Source organism: Capsicum annuum, chromosome 11 (assembly GCF_002878395.1).
Source record: "Capsicum annuum cultivar UCD-10X-F1 chromosome 11, UCD10Xv1.1, whole genome shotgun sequence".
In the NCBI taxonomy this organism is placed as follows: domain Eukaryota; kingdom Viridiplantae; phylum Streptophyta; class Magnoliopsida; order Solanales; family Solanaceae; genus Capsicum; species Capsicum annuum.
The window spans coordinates 230,418,350-230,439,379 of record NC_061121.1 but is presented as its reverse complement, the minus strand read 5'-3'; the positions used below and the strand labels follow the sequence as shown (position 1 = coordinate 230,439,379).

At 33.5% G+C, this 21,030-nt stretch overlaps 1 pseudogene; it reads left to right on the top strand.

Annotated features, from left to right (window-relative positions):
- The window catches only part of LOC107854843, a 106,065-nt pseudogene extending 98,081 nt beyond the window's left edge, over positions 1–7,984 (top strand).
- The last annotated feature ends 13,046 nt before the right edge of the window (positions 7,985–21,030 follow it).

The window sequence follows — 21,030 nt, the reverse complement described above, 5'->3', positions numbered from 1 at the left end:
TGAAAAATGGAATTTTATTTTCTGTTAAGGACCCTCCTGAAAAATGAGATTTTATTTTCTGTTCAGGACCCTCCTGAAAAATGGGACTTTACTTTCTGTTCAGGACCCTCCTAAAAAATAGGACTTTACTTTCATGTTCAGGACCCTCCTGAAAAATGAGACTTTAATTTCTGTTCAGGACCCTCCTAAAAAATGGGACTTTAATTTCATGTTCAGGACCCTCCTGAAAAATGGGACATTACCTTCTGTTCAGGACCCTCCTGAAAAATGGGACATTACTTTCAAAAAGGAAATCCTTCTTTATCATAATCTTTGTTCAGGATAATTTTCGCTCTAGTTTTGATTTTGGTTGCAAGAGCTTGCCTAAAAGAACAGAGTGAGAAAATTGCAAGTCAGGAGCCCACCTGAAGAACAGGGTGATCAAATTGGAAGTTGATGAAAGTAAAAGTCAAAAATGTCAATTCAGAAGCCCGCCTGAAGAATAGGGTGATAAAACTCAAGTCAAGATTCAAAGAAAGCTGCATAGATAGGATTTTGAAATTTTAATTTATGTTTTAACTTGTAATTTTATTTTTTGATGTAATGACAGAGCCGCGGACCAGAACCTCGATGGAACATCACTCGACTCTCCAACTCGGTATAGTCCATTTCCTTCCAATCCTTTGAGACACCGTCACTTGATTCCTCCATAACTTGGGTGGGTAGGATGGCTTAAGTCAGAACTCGTGTAACGCCCCGGAAAATGGGTCTCGGAGCGTCACACAGTGCTTGAGTCTACGAGTAGCCGCAAGCTAACCCTTTGAGCCATTTTCATTTAGTTCAACACAAATCAACGGGGTTTCCATAAATAACCCTCAAATATCAACAGAGTAATCATCATCCAAGAATAAAAGAATTTCAGAAAGATAACAAATATGACTTATTAGTCAACACTCAACATCTATACTAGTCTGACAAGCCTCTAAAAAAATCAATAAAACCAGCAAGCCATTGAGATATGCCCCAACTGACTCATACTCAGTTATCAAATGTAAATGATTCCATGAAACCAACATCAGACATCACGTCCTCGGAACATGAGGACTCACCACAACAGAGGATGTAGAACAGTGTGCCCAAAGAATCACTGTCGAACCTGGAACTGAGCACTTGAACCTACATTCCGAGAAAATGCAGCCCACATCCGAAGATATGGGTCAGTACCATGGAAAGGAACCGAGTATATGGGGGTGTATGCAGTTGTATAAACATCATCATCATAAATATTTATAAGAAATATGTAGGATGTATGAAAGATTCATATAGCCCGAAGAAAATTATCATAATCATGAGAGGATGAAATAAGTACAATAACACATGTGAATCATCATATAATTTGTCAATCACTTCCAGTTCATCAAGAATAACAATTCTCATAATGTAAATATCATTTAAATCTTTCGAAAGAATAACTTTCACAATTCCACTTTCAAATCACTTCACCATTCACCATAGACACAAGGAAACACACACACACTGGGAGATCCTACAACCGACATAAATCATGTGAGCTACATGGAGTCCAATTTACAACTTACGTTGGGGAGAGTCATTCTATCCTTGCCATCGGAGTAGGACTATCGATATCAAATCCACACAAACTAGTGATCACTATATAAATCAGCCTCAGGCTCACTCCTACAGGGGAACGTAGTTCTAGGAAAGTAAGGTCGCTTTATACCTCCCACTCGGTGCTAAAGATTTCTCCCAGACTTAGCTCAGATCATTTCAAAGACAATCCACAACAAAAAAATTTCAGTAATATATAAATATACATCGGAAGCCATCATGCTTCCCATCTATCAAAATCAATCACGTTGTGGATTTCTTTCACACTCGAGTTCAAACAACTCCATTAAGAACAAAAGGTCAAATCATTCAAAATATCTCAAATATTCAACATCAACGTGCTTATAACACACACTTTCTCAAAAAAACACAATTTTCAATAGGGATTCATGACCCAAATATCAAAATCATGATAAATATCATTCAAGATTCATGCTTTATATCTCCACACATGTAAATTCATCTTTCAAAATCATAAACATCAAGATTTCATAATAATCATCATAAGATATGGGTTCATGCTTCAAATTTGTAAAAATCAAATAAAAATCATGCCTTTGTAAAGAAAATTACTTTTGGGCACAAGAACGAAAGAGAGTTCTTGTTGAAAAACCCTACATACCCTGAATGATGAACTTTGGATCGATACTCATTTTTGAGATGTTAATCGTGCCTTTGAAAGATTGTTCTTGGAGTTCTTGAACTAGGAACTTGGAATCTTGAATAAATTTGCAGAATTAATGGTGAACTTGGAGGTTCTTGAAGTTGGATGTAGGAGCTTAGGGTTTTCTTTTTGAGGGAATTTGATGAAATATAACATATAATGCTTCTAATAGGATTTAATATAGGGTTTGGACGGATTTTGGGTGAGGGGGAATGACCAAAACGCCCCTAAAAATCAAATAATTCTTGAATCTGTCCTTTGGTGGACTGTTTTGATAGTCTGAAGTAGATTAACCATAATGTTTTACTCCGATATTCAAATTGGATGAAACCAATTTCATTAGAAAGAGGACTCTCATATATTTCCGTTGATATATAGTATCTCACCCAGATCATTGTGTACGAGGAGTTATGGTCATTTGAAGTTGACCCAAAAATTCACTTTTGATTGGCTGAAGTAGATCGACCATAAATTTTTGCTCCGATAGACAGATTAGATGAAACCAATTTCATTGGAAAGAGGACTCGCAGAGATTTCCGTTGATATATAGTAGATCACCCAGATCATTATGTACAAGGAGTTATGATTGTTTAAATTTGGAGCAAAAATACGCCAGGCCTCAGTACTTTTTCCTGCACGTTTTACTATTCACTACTATTCACGGTTCGATCGGAATGTTCATAACTCGTCACTCGGGTGTCCGTTTTGGATGATACACATATCTTTGGAAAGATTATTCGATACTCCACGCAATGGTGGGTCATAATCTAAGACATTCTGCACGAAAAATTTATAATTCATTCTAGAAGATAGAACCCAACACGTTTACGTACAAAATTTCAATGAAAAATTTCCCGGGTATTACATCTCGGTTGATCTTCTTCTTTCTATTTCTTCCTTTGAATAATGATCGAGAAAAATTTTGCCTTGTTGTCTACTTCTCTGAAAATACTTCATGTTTACAATCAAAGGGAGCATGATGTAGACACCTAATTTCGTTCCTCCCCGATATCGTTTTTACCCATTTTTTCTTTATCCTACTGCGTACCCTCACCCATGTAATTATACCCTGCAAAAATACAAAAAATAACAACTTAAAATAAACTCCCTAAGAAACTACCTAACAAATTTTATCCTATCCTAACCTCCTTTACACCTCATCCTAACAACCTACCCAATCAAAATAAACCACCTCACTACCCCTACCCAACCCCAACCCCTAAGCATCCCCCTCCCCCATATAAATCGCACACTACACACAAAAATGGAGGGATCGAGAGAAAGAGAGTCACAGAGAGGGAGAACGTAGGATTTTGCGAGTGGGTTACTATTCCGATGATAGACTCACCGAAAATGCGCCGAAATCATCTTCTCTTTGCTGTCTCCGATTGGAAACGCGCCGGAATATCTCCAGGTTAGCGTCTTCAATCTGTTCGGGCCTTAAAAATCCTCAAATCTTACCTTTTCTTGTGATTTTGCATGGGAACTCACCAGAATCTGCCCCCGTTCGTCAGTTTCTTCCCATTCGTAGTTTGTCGGAGCTCAGGGCTGCTGGGTTTCATTGCCCCATTGTGTTGTTGGGTTGAGTCATCTATTGTCGCGCTTCGTCATTGACATCGGGTCTTGGGGTTTCCAAATTCGAATTAGGTCAACGTCCGTGATCTGAATTTCGTATTAAGAATTTCCTTCCCACTGTTTTGGAGCAGTCCGATTATTATTTTGTTGATACTAAGTTCGTCGCTGTGGAGGTTCCCGTCAGAGGATTTTGATTGTGGGTTTTCTTTATTATTGACGAAAACAAGTTCCTTCGAGATCTGATTCTAACCTTCCCCTATTTTATTTCATTATTTGTTATATTTGATGCATCGAATCGAATATTAGTGTGATTGGTTGATTTTTCTTGTTGTTAGTGAAGGATTATTTAGTTGTTTCTTTGGTTGTGAATTACGTACATAGTGAAATAAATCTCGTTTGAGAATTAAAATCGCTGATTTGGAGGTCGAGATAAAAAATTGATAAAAATAAATTTGAATAAGTTTTGATTTGTGGTTGTTGGTTTATTTCAAGGCAAATATTAATTTTAAGCATGATAAAAAGATTCTATTTTGAAATGGATAGGTTAATGTGGGTTTGGGTAGGCAAATTTAGGATTAAGTCTTTCTTGTTGAATGTTTGAATGTGGAACTTGAATTGAATGGTTTGGTTTTAGTTTTTTTTTTTGCATTGAAAAATGTATTCATTTGGCCGGGGAATGCCCCAAAGTATCTGTATATATTTATTCACCGTAGAATGCCCCATGTATCATATTGGTGGAGGATGATCGTGAGGAAGGCCCGAGGTGTCGGGTAAAGCATAATCTAGGATTAGTTTAGAATAGGATTTACATTTTCATATTTTTTTGGAGGACTGTATAATTTGGACTGGACATTATTTTGGATTTATTTGTTTGATTGATCGTTCTATTTGTTTTTTGTGTGGTTTATACATTCGTGGTGTCAAATTAGCCGATACGTTTCACCAAGCGACCGTGGTCGAACTACGGGATCGAGGGGTGCCTAACACCTTCCCCTCGGTCAATAGAATTCCTTAGCCGGAATCTCTGTTTGCAGATCAATTTTTTAGAGTCAAACTGTTTTGAAACAGGATTTCCAAAGGTGACTTGGCACACCCGATTTATGTCAAGTGGCGACTCTGAATTTAACTGTACAAGATCCTTTTTGGAACAAAATTTTCATCTTTTTGTCACTTAATAATAAAAACCCTTTCAAACCGTAAAACGAATCTTTTTGGAAAAAAGGGGTTTGATAAGCACAAATGGGATCTTCTCCAAAAAAACACATATACATACAAACCTCACGGAATTATTTTGGGGGATAACAACAACTCAGATTAACCCACAACACACGGACCTCTATTTTTCTTGGCTCTCACATGAAATTCACACACACACTGGTCACACCATTACACATATACAGACGCCAAACACAAACACACACTGAGATTATGAATCAGAGAATCAAAGAGAGAAAGTAGTGGGGTTGAGAAACAGAGGGAGAGAGAGCTGCAGAACAGAGAGAGCTGTAAGAGAGAGAGAGAAAGAGAGATCTGCGAGAGAGAGAGAGGGAAAAGGTGTAGGCTGACTTTTTTTCGGTGAGCTTTCGCCAGAAATCGATCGGAATCCGACATCGGAGAACACTATCGATCTCAAAAACCACCTAAAAATTGACCAAAAAATTCAGTTCAGTCAAAATCGCCATAACCAGCACCCCGACTCCAAAGAAATCAACTGGAAAATGAGCTATATAGTGATGTTTCTTGGTGATACGAATCGGGTTTTGGGTGTTTTGTTTGCCTCTTTGTGATTTTTGAGATCGAATCAAATTTTGGGGTATTATTTTTGACTGGTTTTAACTCTGTTCGAAATTGAATTTAATACCAGGTTGGATTTCATTTTGTGTTGAGGTTCGATTGAGGTTTTTGGATGCGGTCTCGACTTTTGGTCACGTAATATTACATAATAAAGCTCCAATTGAGGTTCGATTCTACTCCTTTCTTCTTCTTATATCATTGTTGATGATATTTGATGATATTAGGTGCATTGAATTGAATATCGTGTGTTGGTTTAATTCTTGTTGGTGATAGACGTGTGTTTGACTTGATCTGTGGTCAGTTACCTTGATTATGGTTAATATGGTGAAACGATGTATTTTTTGAGAATTAAAATTGGTTGTTGGGTTGGGATTGAAAACTTGATAGAAAGGGTAAATTTAGATTAACTTTTGTTTATTTTTGTTTTCGGGATAAGCTTGAATATTGTCGGAACGTGATACAATTTTGATGTGTGAAAACAGATAGGCAAATGTAGGTGCGGGTAGGCAAATTTTAGGATTGATGACTTTTAAATGTGTGAATGTTTGTTGAATGGTTCTTTTTAGTTTTAACGCATAAAAATTGAGAAAAAATGTATTCATTTTATCGGGGAATGCCTCGAGGTTTATGTACTTATTCTCCGGGGAATGCCTCAAAGTATCTTGTACTCGGAGGATGTTTGTGATGAAGACCCGAGGCGTCGGGTAGAGCACTAGTCTAGAATTAGTTTAGAATAGGATTTACATTTCCACATTTTTCTATTTTTGGATTGTAATAATTGAACTGGACACTATAATTTTAGATTTGTTTGTTTGTTTGTTTGATTGATTGGTTTGTATGTTTTTGTGTGTTTTATACACTCTTAGTGTCGAATTAGCCGATATGCTCCACCAAGCGATCGTGGTCAAACCACAGGATCGATTTGTGCCTAACACCTTCCCCTCTATCAACAGAATTCCTTAATCGAAATCTCTGTTTGCGGATCAGTTTAAAAGAGTCAAAAATAGTTTTGAAAAGGATTCCCAAAGGTGACTTGGCACACCCAATTATGTGAAGTGACGACTCTGAGTTTAAAAGTAAATAATCCTTTTCGAAACAAATTCTCATCTTTTGTCACTTAATAATAAAACCCTTTCGAACCTTAAAATGAATCTTTTTGGTTGTAAAAAAGGGGTGTGACAAATTATACTTTATAGTTAATAGTAATTAATCTAGTTTTGTCTCTGAATTGTTAAGTAAACATGAAACTTCATGGTAATAACCTTAAATATGTTCTTTATTTTTATTTTTCTAACAATAACACTAATAAATTGTTTCTTGATCTGTTTAGATATTACAATTGGCAAATGTATTGTCATTATATTATCTTAGTGATGGAACCTACACAAATTTGAAAAGGGAGATTGATAAGGACATACATCTATCTGAACTTTACAAGCCTTACTTAATTTTCCATGGAAGGTATGTGCACATTATAATTTTTAAGAGCTTAGTTTTATGTACTCTCGGTGTAAATAATTTTTTACACCATCAGGTTTGAATATCTACACGTCAGTTAGCCTCCTTTCAATTTAGAATTTGAAATCTTAAAAATAAGATATATTACCTGCTATTTACAGATAAAGATAACCTGATGATTAAGAATTATTTACATTGATGATTAATATTACTTACGTACTTCTATTCCACATCGTTTAAAAGATATTCAGTGTAAATAATTTTTTTCATCATCAGTTCATCTAAAGAATATCTACACGTCAACTAGCTTCCTTTGAATTTAGAATTTGAAATCTTAAAGATAAGATATATTACCTGCTATTCACAGATAAAGATAACCTGATGATTAAGAATTATTTACATTGATGGTTAATATTACTTACGTACTTCTACCCCATATCATTTAAAAGATAGTTTACACAGTTTACACTATCTATGACCTGGTCATCCAAAGAATATCTACAGATAACTAAGCCTCTTTAAAACATATGAGTTGTAATTTTGAAAATAACACAACCAGAATACCTACTATAACATCTAAATTAGGAACCTGATAGTGGAAAAATGTCTTACACTAACGATATATGTAACTTAAGACTAATTTCCATATACAACCCCCCCATCTTAATAATTTCCAAGTGATTTTAAACATAATTTGGTTAACATATATCATTTCTTGATTTGTATGCTTTTTTCAGATTTGATGATTCTAATACTGAAAGATTGAGAATGACAATGAAAGAATGCAAGATGGATGATGTGTTCAACTTTGATCCAAGTTGCATCAATTGGGAGGATTACTTAATGCATACTCACATCCCCGGGGTTGTGAAGCGATTAGCTTAATGATCACACTATTGAAGACATAATTACGTAAATTAAATTGTTTTTTCTAACAGTTTGAACAAGCTTCGGGTTAAAACTATTGCGCTATTTAATATAAGCTTCATATATTAGTAGAATATTCCTCAATTGTTTGCACTAAAAAGTGAAAGATTTTGTGCCCTCTTAGATATCATTAAATGCTCAAATTAATCATTCATCAAACCCTACATAAACACAATGAAGGATACTGATTAAGTCAAATAACAAACTACACACATAAAAAAAAAATAAAAAGTTAATTAACTCAGCAACCAATTTCATAGCTAATCTATCTTTAAATAGCTATGATTCAACTGATTCTAAGTTACTAAATTTACATATGGAATCTTTCATACAGTCTATGACAGCAACATATCTACTATAGTCTCAGAAAAAAAAATAATAAAACTGACATGACGAGACAACTTTCTTAAATAAAAAAGTTCCTCTTCAAGTTAGATCGACAATATGAACAAGACGGATTTCTTAAAATCCATTCTAGGATACAAGTTTCATGATAGAAATGACAACAATGATCAATGCAATAATAAACTACAGAACCTATGGAAAATCCTTCTTTGCAAATCGAACACATATCGAAAGAATAAATAGAACCCTCGAAAGCACCACCCGCGTATCTCATCTTCTTCATCCCTACCGTCTTCTCAAAACACTCAATCATTGTAATTCGTGAATTCAACTTTTCTTGAGTACTTCGCGATGTATTCAAGTTGTGGTTTACTTTCAAATTGTTGTACATCTCCTCGAATTGCATGTGAGGTACATAAGTAACTTTAGCAATTTCCAACTTCATGCACCAGTGTGTATCAAAGCTCGAAGGTGGACAATTCTTCATGGTCCTAGCAAACTCCACTATATTTGAAAATAACTTTTCGCGATTATTTTCCAACATGTTGGTAGTGTTCATGATGTTTTCGTAGTTTATCTCAGTCCAATTTAGCTCGTAATCTAATGAGAAAGGAACATGCACCAAAAACATTATTTTCGATATAATGTCCCTTGCATTATCTGAAAAGATATCATCGTAGCGAATCCAAAAATTCGTTATAGTCCTATAATCTAGGACGTATCGGGATGATATTATATTGTTGATGAACAACTCTTTACAAAAACAATAACCTTAAATGGAAAACCAATAGTTTCATCAAAGTTGGACATGATTTGATTGCTATCATACTTAGACTAAATCGTTGTTCTTAAGTACGTATTATATCGCTCTGATTGGAAACCTGTAACATACACGCGTGACATATTTTTGATTAAAATTATACGACGCCTATAGACAAAGTGCTTCCATTTTTTTCAGATTAATTATTCGTTATTGTAAGAGGGAGATGTTCTTATAATATATATGTCATGTCATAATCCTAATAGGACTACGATTTGAATCCTAAAATTAATAAAATTAAATTTTAAATTTTAATCATCATGGGATTAGGATTAGGTTTATAATGGATTTAACTTTCATGTTAATTTAATATAACTTTTGGTATGTGATTTTGCACTTATGAGTTCAGTTTAAAGATTACGTTAATTTGTATTAATAAAGGAAAAAGGGTAAATATGTCCCAAAACTTTATAACAACTCAATAATTAACATCTAGGTGCACTTCCACAAGCCCAAGGTACCACCTTTAAAGCTTCCCAGTCCAATTTCGCTCTCTAATTCGTTCTACTCGTGATTCGTATCAGTACTCCTCAGTTATCGCTAAATAGTTTATAGCTAAGAATTTTCTTTTGATAACCGGTCCTTAATCCGTAGTTAAATTCTTTAATATGTATCAGTACTCCTCAGTTGTTGCTAAATAATTTATAACTAACAATTTTTTTTTGATAATCGATCCTTAATTTGTAGTAAATTCTTTAATATGTATCAATACTCCTCAATTATCGCTAAATAATTTACGACTAACAATTTTCTTTTAATAATAGGTCCTTAGTTTGTAGTTAAACTCTTTAATATGTTTCACTACTCCTTAGTTATCGCTAAATAATTTACAACTAATAATTTTCTTTTGATAATCTACCCTTAATTTGTAGTTAAGTTCTTTAATATGTATTATTACTCCTCAGTTATCACTAAATAGTTCACAACTAACAATTTTCATTTGATAATCGATTCTTAATTTGTAGTAACATATTTTAATTAATTGAAGGTTATAAATCTTAAATGTGTGAAGTGATATGTCACTAATAATACATACTCCTTTGTTTCTTTTTACGTGCCGTAGTTTTTTTTTTTTTTTTAATTAGAGTCAAACGATGTGAACTTTGAACAACAATTTAAAAGATATTTTTTATCATATTAATATAAAAAAATTACAACTTACAGTACTCTTCATATAGTTTTTAAACATCTAATTTTTAAATTTAAAATATTTAATTAAACTAATCTAATTTAACTTTGCGTATTAATCAAATTGATTCTCGAAAAGCAAAACATGACAGCTATTTTGGAACGAAGGGAGTATCATGTGAAAGCAATAATTCATAATTATCCATAAAATATGATTTATGTAAATGGATTACATAAGAATTCCTTCACCATTAAAACTAAAACAAACTAGTAAATGCAAGATCACAAGAAATTAAATAACCTACGTAGAAAAAAAAAACGTGGCATTGCTAAAACAATCTTTTTTCTTTTGTAACTGAAAATGTAATAAAATCTGTACTTATTATTTTGGATTTATACATTAAATGATGTTAGTATATATTAATTAGAAGTTAATGATTAAAAAAATTAAGCATCTCACTTACAAAGAACACTTCATTGATGAATTGAGTTTTTCTTGTTGAGACTTTTTATTTCTACTTTGAAGTTTGAACTCCAGGTAAATATATATATATATATATATATATATATATATATATATATATAAATTACATATATAAATTTTATTAACTTAGAATCATTTCATTTAATTTATGTAACACAATTTATCTATTTTTTTCTTCTTTTTTGTGTTTGTTGTTGCTGTTGTTCTTCTTCTTCTTCAATGAATTGAAGAGTGTGTTTGCTTTTTTTTTTTTTTTTTTTCATTTACATCTTACCATCAAAGGCGGATTTACAGTTTTACTAAGTGTTTTGCAGAACTCAATAATTTTTGTTCATATGTATTTATGTCTAAAATTCAACTCATACATATAAATACTTTATTCGGAATTTGATAAGCTAGCTGATTCATCTAGAATCCAATATTCGTAAACTTAAAATTCTAACTTCTTCTCTAATGCAATTATTTATTTAATCACCTTATGCTTTGAGCTTTTTTTCAGCTTGCAAATGGCGTTGAGAATTTTGAAGGAACTCCAACTAGGGCTTCTTAATCAAATGTTGGAAAAGGTAGAATCTAATTTGTGAATATATCTATCTTGTATATAATTTTTATAATACTCCATTGAATTCAATTTATTTAACTGATTTTGATTTGACACGGAGTTTAAGAAAGTAAAAAGACTTTTGAACTATATAGTGGCGGAGTCAGGATGTTTATTGAGGGGGTTCAGAAGTAAACATACGAATTAGCCGAAAAGGGTTCAACATCTACTATATATACATAAAAAAATATTTTTAACCATATTAAAATAGTATAATTTTTCGCCAAATTAAAGAAAGTTCGGATGAACCCCTTGAATGAAAGTTGGCTTCGTCCCTAAAATCATATGGTGTTAAACTGAAGATATGTAGAATGCACTGAACTGTCCGTTGATCTTGATACTCTTAAATATAATAGATCAAAAGTTGAAATAAAAGAATTCTCAAAAAATGAAAGAGACGTTCATTTTAAATCAGACCAACAAAAAAAGTAAGACAAGCAAATTGAAACGAGCAGAATTTTGTTAATTTTGGTTTGTTAAACTTAATATATTAATTTTATTTTTGCAGGGTTTGATCAATAATGATTTTGAACATTTGATGATTTCAAAGAGAGAAGAAAATCATGAATTTGCACTTCAAGCAATTAAGGAATATTGTGCTGAAGTTGAAGCTTTATTATCACAAATGAAAAATGACATGTACTACTCTCTAAACTTAAATAACCCTGTGTGGTTTATATCTCCTATGTGGTTTACGAGCGATTGCACAGTGAGGGGTTTACCCAGTGCTCACAAAGTGCTCACCCGAAGGGCAGAGGCTATGATAGAGGTTGTAGCGGCTGCGAGTTTCCTGGAGTTTCCAAAAAAACTTAAATACATCAAATTTAATAATTATATAATAATTTTATTTTTTCTATGATTAAATTATCTTATGCAATTATTTTCTTCACATTTAAGTTCTTATATGTCAATAATTTGCAGTGAGATTCCTGATGTTGAGTTTCCTCATTTGGTTGCTTTATGTGACCTTGTCAAAGAGAAAAGTACAAGGTGATTTTTTATTTTTTTTTTAAAGTACAAGATGATTAATTTACTCTAAAAATATAATTAATCACTTAATCTTTGTAATATAAATTTTAGATTTTCTTGCTATTTAGCTTTATTCTCTTACATTAAGGTGAATGTGTTGTAGCTTGGGGAATTAAACATCGGTTTTTGGTTATGATTTTCTCAATTTAAAATATTTTGAACAATTACAATCTGTATGTTGACATATAATACTTTTCATGTAATATTCAAATACGTAATTCTATTGTTACAAAAATTAAAGGTCTATAACGACCTGAACTCACACAAAAAATTATGTGAGAGTGTTGTAGGTACGTTGGAAAATCAAACATCTGTCTTTGATTATGATTTTCTTAATTTAAAATATTTTGAACAATTACAACCTATACGTTGACATATAGTACTTTTCATGTAACCTTCAAATATGTAATCTTATTGTTACATGGTGTAGGATTGGCACTATTCGAGTGATTTCAACATGTAATCTTGTCATTCGTGTTTGTGATCAAAGAAACAAAAAAAAGTAAGTCACAATTTTATATTCCAGTCTCTTTTCAGGTGAAATGCATGTCCAATCGTGTTTGATTCTTTTTAATGTGAAAATTATTGATATACAGTTATATAATTTCAGGTTTTCCCAAGCCTTGGGGTTGTTGAAGCATGATTTTTCAACTACACAAAGCCAATTAGAAGCTTATGCTAGGGTATGTACTTAACCTAAACACAAATTAATCACAACTTAATTAAGTTTAATTTTTGAATTAACTTAATTAATCTTCTAAATGATAACATTTGCAACTGCAGATGGAGAGAAGGATTATCATGGTGCAAATTGATCGAGCTGGAGGCTCAGGTTCTTAAAAAAAACAGTGCACTGAAACTTTCGTTATACGCTAGATCCAAGAGGTCCAACTGCTTAATAGAAAAATATATTAAAACTATGTTATATGTAACTTAGGTAATATTTGGTGTCATATATGGCATTGAATTTAGTTCAAGATAAGCTAAAGGAACTTGTTTTATTTACCTCTTTTATGATAAGTGAAAGTATTTTACATTGGAGTTTATTTTATCATGGTTGATAGAAATTAGTTGTCTTTATTATTCATTCTACATGCTCCAACTACCAAACCTCTTTATAACGTCATTTCTTAAATATTGTTTAATTATTTTAGTAGAATATTGATATGATATAGCAACAATAATGTAGCGGCATATCCGATGTAATCCTACATGTAAGATCTGGGGAGGATAAAGTGTGTGCAAACCTTATTTTTATAACGTGGAGGTAGAAAAATTATTTTCAAAAAACGCTCGACTCAAGATACTCATAGTGAAGCCAATTTATAAAAGGAGAAAATAGAAGTTATTAGGACATAGCAAATAATAGGAGAAACATTCTAAAGCATACAAAGAAAAGGGATATTAACTACAATAGAATAAAATGATAATCGAAGAACAATAAATAGCATGTAGTAGCAGAAATCGAGGGACTAAATATTACAAGAATATTGCTAATACTACTGGTATCCAAGGAGAAAACTATCCGCTAGACAACGAGACGACACTCAAATACCTACTAACATACCACTCCAATTTGCGACCTTCATAATTTTCTATCCAAGGTCTTGTCCTCAGTAAGTTAGAGATGCGCCATGTTCGATCTAATGAAAATGCTTCTTGAACCTTTATCTCTCCCGGAGCTCACCACAACCAACCTCCCGTACCTCCTCAATAGGACATATGCATTTCTCTTCTTCACATGTCCGGCCAATCTCAGTCTTTCTTTCCTCATCTTGTCAAACATGGAAGTCGCTCTCACATTGTCCTAAATATATATCTTCATTCCTAATTTTGTCTTTCCTATTTTCCCCACATATCCATCTCAGCATCACTATTTCCCCTACTCCCATTTTCTAAATATGAGAGTTCTTAACTTGACAATACTCCACCCTATATAACATAATATGAAAAATTGTTTCAAAAGATAACTTGCTCTTTAAAGTGAACTGTTGATATTGAGAATGCCTGTTATAGGAAGATCTGACTGTTTTCTTTTCAGAATCATGTCAAAGGGTAAATATTAGTGCTAGAGTTATGACCCAAATTTTGTTGGTTCGACCCTAAAAGTTTTACCTTGCGATCCATGTTTGTGATTTCAATGGGATCTGTGGTGGTAGCGTAGGGATTGTGTAGGGTTCGAAATTGAGAGGGCGTCAAGCAGAAGCTTTTAATTTGCAAACCATTAGACGATAAATCAGACAACACATGAAAAATTAAACTAAAAATATATTATTGGATATGGTTTGGCCAAACAGCCTACATATTAAAAATAAAATTGAAAATCCTAAAACTTATTGGGAGAAATCTCCCCCTAAACAAAGACTCTTTAAAGACTACATTATGAATGCTATTGTGTTATGATATGAGAAGGGGGTCTTCTATTTATAGATGTTCAAACCTTTCCTCCAAGAAAGAGGTTAGCCAAATATGGAAAAAAATTATATTTTTTTCTTTCAGGAAAAGTAAAAGTAATTATGGTAACTTTTATTTTCCTTCTAAGAAAAAATAAAACTTAAATATAGTAAGAAAATCAGGGCAAAAATCCTAACAAATCTCTCCTTTTTGGCTTGATTTTCTTCACTTGATCCGTCTTCTCTTCATATCACGTGCATAAACTTCGTTCTTGATATAATCTTCATAACTGCTACTTGCCATGGTTAAAAATAAGGTTTAAAATATCATGGTTAAAAATTAGTTTAAAAGTAATATTTTATTTTTATTTTTAAAGATGTAGCAGCAGGAGTGTTGAAAATATGGTTGAAACTTGTTCTCCACATGTAGTTCGACAAAAATCTTCATTATCATTCAAATTGTTGCAACTTGATTTTGAAACCGCTTTGAACCTGTTTAATCTTGTCTCACCACACCATTGGACCATTGAACCGTAAGCTCTGGTACCACTTGTTGGGTTCGAAATCAAGAGGGCATCAAGCGGAAGCTTTTAATTTGCAAACCATAAGACGATGAATCAGACGACACATGAAAAATTAAACTAAAAATATATTATTGGATATGGTTTGGCCAAACGGCCTACATATTAAAAATAAAATTGAAAATACTAAAACTTATTGGGAGAAATCTCTCCCTAAACAAAGACTCTTTAAAGACTACATTGTGGATGTTATTGTGTTATGGTATGAGAAGGGGTCTTCTATTTATAGATGTTCAAAACCTTTCCTCCAAGAAAGAGGTTAGCCAAAGATGGAAAAAAATTATATTTTTTTCTTTCAGGAAAAGTAAAAGTAATTATGGTAACTTTTATTTTCCTTCTAAGAAAAAATAAAACTTAAATATAGTAAGAAAATCAGGCAAAACCCCAAACAGATTGGGCCTAAGATTTATTTGTACGCACATACTATATAAGTGCAATTAGTGGGTCGGTTTTGGACATTTACAAATTACGTCATTCTCCGCATTGTACTCCTCTCCTTTCATAGTGAAACCTCCTCTGTGGCTGCCCATGATTTTTTCCCGCAAGGGTTTCCATGTAAATTTGTGTGTTGTTCTTATTTTTTTTTTACTTGTGGTTTGCTTATTCTGTCCAAACCATAACAACTAGGGGACTGAAAAATTATTCAAATTCACCGAATATAGACAAACACATCATTCATATATAGTAGTATAAGGTTATGATGTGTTGTAGAAGAATATCTCAACATGTTTAATTACTATGTGACCCAATGATAGGATTCATAGATAAATCATAGGCTACTTAATTGAGCATGAGAAAGGAAAATAAATACCTTAAAGACCAGATTGTGCAATTAGTTTTTCTCTAAATTTGTTCAGATTATTTCAATCAACTTTCAATTACTTAATTATGTGTTCCTATCAGGCATCTACTTATTTTATATCCATTGATAGATACTCATTCATATATTCTACTCTTTTCCCTTTTGTGTATCAAAATATGACTGAAAAAAGGTCACTGGGGTCATAGCAGTCTCGACGAGGGAAGAAAAAACAAGTTCTAGAGTAAAGATTAGTAATACTTTGAAAGAAAGCATATGCGTTGTCTATTCTACGTGATGTGAAAATTGGTATAATTTCTTTTACTTGGTTGTATTTAACCGAAGCTAATGAGATAGTAGATGTATCATTTAGCTTGCCCATAATTCATTGAATTTGCAGCCTTCGCGATGTCCTATGCCAACACCAATTAAGGTTGTTCGTTATATCAGAGCAAGAAATTATTCAACCTAGCCATATCCCATGCCATCTTCGAATCTGATACAAATCAAATGGCCGCCTTAGCTTTTGATGACTTCTTTGGAGGCCAACACCTAAAGGCTCAAGACTTGGTCACCTCGAGGGTACAAGAATATGCAAGGAAGGCCCGTTTTGAGCAAGACATAAAGCAATTTCGGGTGTGGAGGGTTGCTTGGATGCTTGCCTTGATGCTAACCCAAGGACCATAAGCCTTGAATAATGAACCGTACTCGGTTTTGAGAGCATGAAAGAGGTGCCATACATCAAGTCCAAACACACAAGGCGTCATTTATGAAGATGGAGGCCTGTGAGAGTATGTGGCATTCTTCCAAGGGGGTGTACTTGCTAATATGTGAAGTGGGACCATGAATATACTCCAAGATAGCCTTGGATACACTCCAAACGCACCTCAACTTAGGGGTATTATGGTCTTTTAAGATTCCTCTTTTACACTCCAAAGGAGCACCCTTCGTTGAGGGTATTTTAGTCTTTGTTTGTAATAAGTATTTTAGAATTTATCTCCTATTTCTTTAGTTGCCGATTTTTGCTTCTTTAGTCTTGAATTTCGGTTATAACATTGTTTTAGCTATCATTTGGTATCAAAATTATGTATTAGAGTTGTTCTCACAACTCTAAGTCTTGGATCAGAAAATCTCCACAAAAAAAGAGTCTAGAGTCAAGAAAATAAAAAAGAAATATGTATTTCACGTTTTTGTACTTGAACAACATTTTAAATCTTAGATCTACATGTTTTTGTGTTGTTTTGTTGGTTTCCAGTGCTATCCCCATTGGCCACGGGCTTATACGTGTTGGGTTCATAGTATATGAAAGAAGTGTGAATGGAAAAATGGAGAATAAAATGGTGGAGGGGAAGGAGACACTAAAATGGAAAGTGTACTCCCAAATTAGAAAGTTTACTCTTTCTCCCATATTGGTGGAAGAAGAGAACTTGAAAGTGTTTAAAATCAAGAACACTTACTCCACATGGCAAGTGAGACAAAAAATAATAGATGACTCGCGCCGTCGTCGTCGTTGCTCGCTTGGCTTGGCTTCGGATCGATCGGTGAGATCTATCTTTTTGGACAAACTTTATTTGAATTCCAAAGAATTCCAAGGAAAAATGCAGTAAAAATTTTTTTTCTGCAGTTTCGGACCTCCATTCATATGTACATGCAGTGACAGTTGCACTGTTTCAAGTGAACTGATGCATTATTTTCGAACTAGTGCTTCAGAAATGATACATTGTTATGAACTGAGGCTACAGAAGGTTACAATGATTTGAAATGATGCTTCAGAAGGATGTAATCCTTCAATGGAGTGACACACTGATTCATGAAATGAGATGAGTGTTCAGGAAAAGATGCAATCTTTGATGAACAGACATGAACTTACAACAAAGGTGTAACCTTTAGAGTGAACCATTCCCTTTTTTTCAGAAGAGGCATGTTGTGGCTATATAAACCTGGCTTCTTCCACAGGTTTAGTATGAAATTTTTAGATTAAAACTCTCTTCTTGTTTCAAAAGTATTCTGTGTGATCACTCAAAACATTCTGTGAGTTCGAAGATATTCCAACCGTTTGAGGTACCACTACTGTTGGTCTGTTAGCCATTTTATCCTGGGAGAAAAAATTCCACAACCTCAGGTATAGTGAGGGGGATTATTTCCTTAAGGAAAATCTGTGAATTCGAACGACTTGGCTATTTTCTGTATCATCTTAATTTCTGCAAAATAAAATACACCTCTTGGAAAGGTCATTTTGATCTTGTGTTGAGGATATTTGATATACTTCATTGTGTTCTTGTTTATACTTGAACTCAGGTTAAAGTTGGTGTTGTAATATACAGATTCTGTGTACCCAAAGTACAATTGAAATAACAATCTTAATGAAATAATTAATTTTACAGAATCTGTATAACTTGTTTTTGGAGATTAAAGCTTTAAGATTTCCACTCCGCTTGAATTTAACTAGTGATTAGAAGACATAAAATCTTCATCACAAGTTAAAGTTCACTCGGTTGACGATTTGAAGTTATAAAAACTTCATCGTTAATTATAAACAAGAAGAAAAGTTGAAAAGTTATTTAACTTTATAAGTAGTATTCTGAAAATACTAAATTTTTTGTCTTATGTTGACAGGAAAGATGACTAACGAAAGTCAAATGATGGATGTGACAATGTCTGTGGGGGAAACTAATATTGACACATCAAGTTGCACAAATGCTCCGCCAACAATGGCACCGGCAGAGAAGCCCGAAAAATTTTCGGGCATTGACTTCAAGCGATGGTAGCAAAAGATGTTCTTTTACCTCACCACTTTATGTCTGCAACGGTTCACTAGCGAAGACGCTCCTGAGGTGCCTGAGGGAACCTCGGACAAAGACCGCTTCGATATTGTAGAAGCTTGGAAACATTCGGACTTCCTTTGCAGGAATTATATTCTGAGTGGTCTCCAAGATGATCTCTACAATGTTTATAGTGGAACCAAGACATCAAAAGAACTGTAAGGGGCACTTGAATGAAAATATAAGATGGAGGATGCGGGAATTAAGAAATTCTTTGTTGTACGGTTCCTGGACTTCAAAATGATAGATAGCAAATTTGTTGTCTCTCAAGTACAGGAGTTGCAAGTCATTATACATGATCTCCTAGCAGAAGGTTTAATTGTGAATGATGCTTTCCAAGTAGCAGCGATAGTTGAGAAGCTACCACCTTTGTGGAAAGGCTTCAAAAACTACTTAAAGCATAAACGCAAGGAGATGATTGTTGAAGATCTTATTTTCCGACTTCGTATTGAAGAGGATAATAAAGCTGTCGAAAGAAGGTCAAAGAGGAATTCTACAATTAATGGAACACATATAGTAGAAGATGACCAAAACCATTTCAAGAAAAGGAAGAAAGCTGAACAAGGAAGCAATCAACCCAAAAAAAGTTCAAGGGAAAATGCTTCAACTGTGGTAAGATTGGCCACAAGTCCACAGATTGTCGTGCCCCAAAAAAAGGCAAGAAGAAGGATCTAGCAAATATGATTGAATCCAACAAAGAATGCGATGATCTATGTGCTATGTTATCAGAATGTAACTTGACGGGGAATCCTCGCGAATGGTGGATGGATTCTGGTGCCACTCGCTATTTATGTGCCAACAAGGAGTTGTTTTCGTCATTCGCTCCGGCTCAAGTAGAAGAAATGATCTACATGGATAACTCCGCTACGGCTAAGGTAGAAAGAATAGGAAAATTTTTCTTAAAGATGACTTCCGGAAAGGTCTTGACACTTAACGTCTTGTATGTTCCGAAGTTACGTAGGAATTTAATTTCTGTTTCACTTCTAGACACGAACGGATTCAAATGTGTAACCGTTTCTGGAAAAATTGTAATTTGCAAAGGAGAAATGTATGTAGGAAAAGGCTATCTGACCGAAGGCCTTTATAAGATGAATGTAATGATTGTTGAAATAAATAAAAGTTCGCATTCTTCTTATTTGCTTGAGTCTTATGATTTATGGCATGAACGTTTAGGCCATGTTAATTACAAAACGTTACGAAAAATGATTAACTTAGAAGTTTTGCCAAACTTTGAGTACAATAAATCAAAGTGTCAAACGTGTGTGGAATCGAAGTATGCAAAGCATACTTATAAGTCCGTTGAAAGAAATTCCAATCCCTTAGACTTAATACATAATGACATTTGTGATATGAAGTCAACACCATCATGTGATGGGAAAAAGAATTTCATAACTTTTATTGACGATTGCACTAGATACTATTATGTCTACTTGCTAAATAGTAAGGATGAAACAATAGATGCGTTTACGCAATATAAAACTGTAGTTGAAAATCAGTTAGAGAAAAAGATTAAAATGATAAGAAGTAATAGGGGCAGAGAATATGAATCTCCCTTTGTCAAATATGTGTAAAGAATGGAATCATCCATTAAACTACGGCCTCATATTCACCTCAATCTAATGGAATTGCGAAAATAAAAAATCAAACTTTGAAGGAAATGATGAATACCTTATAAGTTCTAATTTACCGCAAAACTTGTGGGGGAGGCTATCCTTACGGCCAACCGTATACTCAATAGAGTTCTCCATAGTAAGACACAATCAATTTCTTATGAAAAGTGGAAAGGAAGAAAACCCAACTTGAAATATTTCAAAGTGTGCGGGTGTCTAGCAAAGGTCTAAGTTCCTGTGCCTAAAAGGGTTAAGATAGGACCTAAGACGATGGACTGTGTGTTCATAGAATATGCTAAAAGCAGTAAGGCATGTTGATTTTTGATTCATAAATCCAAAAATCCGGATACTAATGAAAATACGGTAATTGAATCAAACAATGCTGAATTCTT